Below are 2,268 nucleotides of genomic sequence, written 5' to 3'. Positions count from 1 at the left end.
TCAATTCTCCAAACCTTATTATTCAATAACCGACCCAATCATTCCCACATTCAATATCTAAAATCTATCCAATCACTTATATCATCACATAATACACACATCAACTTACCTTCCTTACATCTTTCTTACCTCCGGCCCAAAATTCACGGCCTCTAACCCAAATTCACAATTTAAATGCATATTTCACAAACCAATACTCATTATCCAATCCATCGAATTCTCAACACACCAAACATACGATTCACATAATTCTCAACCCAATCATTAATTCATATTACATATCAGCTATGCATATTAGTACCAACCATTTACATAATCCAAACTTAATGGAAATCTCGAAAACTGGGCAGAGATGAATGAAATACTCACCACAAAACTTAGATATAATTGTAGAGGGTAAGAATAGCGACGTGTAGCTGCAAACGGCTCGCCAATCGAAGTTCCAGATCAAAAGTTACGGTGATTTGAAGTTTGATGGAGATAGGATTTTCTCTCTTCTTTCTCCCTTCTCTATTTCAGCGCCCCAAGCCCCTATCTTTAGGGTTAATGAGCTGAAATGCTCATAACTAATGTTTATATATGTTGGGTCTTGGACTCACTTGGGCCTGGTTCACTTATTTTTGTCTGTTGGTCCAATTTTAGGCCAAAACCTTTAAAATTAGAGCTTTAAATTGCATTTTAAAAATTTCTACCTATCCTAATTATAAATCCTAATTTCTTAGCCTTATTTACTTATAATCAATTTTCTCAGCTGCAGTACCAGATAGATCTCAGTAGCTGCCGGTCAAAATTCCAGTGCGTATTTTTATGCAGAAAACTATGTTTTCCGACTCAGAAAAATTCACTAAATCCAAATATCATATTTTAATTATTAAATTCCGATTGCTAGATTTTCTAACCACATTCGCTCCTATTTGATTTATTATTTAATTAATTACGGTTTGACTGAGTTTTGCAGTATAACTTGGAAAGAAATTTGTTGGCTTCTCTATCAATTGCTTGGCAATCTGTCCCACTTGCACTTCTAGATTTCTGATAAAAGCTTCTTGATTTTGAAATTTGCTCTTGTTTCTTGCATAAAATTTTGGGTTTGTTGAATAAACGCATTAGTGAATTGGGGAAGTTTTTCTATTGCAAGCTCAAAAGGTGATGATTTCTCAGAGTTTGCTTGCTGTTGGTATAGAACACTAAAGTTCCTTTGTCCTTGATTTTTTCCTTCAAAATTAGGGTGATTCTTCTAGTCAGTCAGGGTTGTAAGTTTTTGAAAACGGATCATTCTCTGGCTTTGAGGAATGTCCCATGAAATTTACTTGCCCAGTGAATGGACGAACTTCTTTGAATAATTCACACCCTTCACTTTGATGTACCCCTCCACACAAGTCACATGTAGCTTGTATTCCAATGACTAAAACTTGCCTCTGTTATAGTTGTATTGTGAATGAGAAGATTTGTTAAGACATAATTCTATTTTGTGCTAGGATTGTATACATGGTGTCCAATTCCATCACTCCTTTTTTTTTGTGGTTCTTTCGGATGAGTACATGAAATTATTGGCTGCCACTATTTCGATCAACTCCAATACTTCTTCAGGTGTCTTTTTATGTAATGAACCTCTTGTCGATGAGTCGATCATGGTTCTTGAGGCTTCTGAGACTCCATCATAAAAAGTTTAGATTTGCATCCACTCAGGGAAAGTATGATGTGGGCATTTTTTGAGCATCTCCTTGTATCTTTCTCATGCTTCATAGAGTGATTCCCCATTCTTTTGGGAGAAGGAATTTATGCTATTCCTCAACCGAGCCAACTTCTAGAGTGAGAAATATTTAGTTAGAAAATTTGTTAACTAAATCCTCCTATGATGTTCTGCTACACAGAGGTTGAGCTTGAAACCATTGCTTATTTCTATCTCTCAAAGAGAATGGAAATAGTTGTAACTGAATGGCTTCAGGACTAACTCCATTACTCTTTATCATGTTGCATAGTTGTAGAAAACTAGCTTTGTGGACATTAGGATCCTCTAGAGGCTATCACTGAAATGATCTTGCTGCATGGTGTACGAAATTACAATCACACTTGCAATACTGCACAACTAACCAACAAGTGCACTGGGTCATCCAAGTAATACCTTACGTGAGTAAGGGTCGATCCCACGGAGATTGTCGGCATGAAACAAGCTATGGTTACCTTGTAACTCATAGTCAGAAGATTATCAATGAAAAGGGTTTTGTTTGCAATAAAATAAAAGAGCATGAAATAAAAGGTACTTGT

The 2,268-nt window shown here is 35.9% G+C and overlaps 1 non-coding gene across 1 annotated transcript; it reads left to right on the top strand.

Annotated features, from left to right (window-relative positions):
* Nucleotides 1-1,692: 1,692 nt before the first annotated feature.
* Nucleotides 1,693-1,798, top strand: LOC127740863 (small nucleolar RNA R71). The gene has a single exon (XR_008001719.1). It is a non-coding gene; the product is annotated as a small nucleolar RNA R71 (small nucleolar RNA).
* The last annotated feature ends 470 nt before the right edge of the window (nt 1,799-2,268 follow it).

This window comes from Arachis duranensis, chromosome 7 (assembly GCF_000817695.3).
Source record: "Arachis duranensis cultivar V14167 chromosome 7, aradu.V14167.gnm2.J7QH, whole genome shotgun sequence".
Taxonomy (NCBI): domain Eukaryota; kingdom Viridiplantae; phylum Streptophyta; class Magnoliopsida; order Fabales; family Fabaceae; genus Arachis; species Arachis duranensis.
The sequence above is the reverse complement of the archived record's forward strand: the minus strand, read 5'-3'. Positions and strand labels throughout refer to the sequence as shown.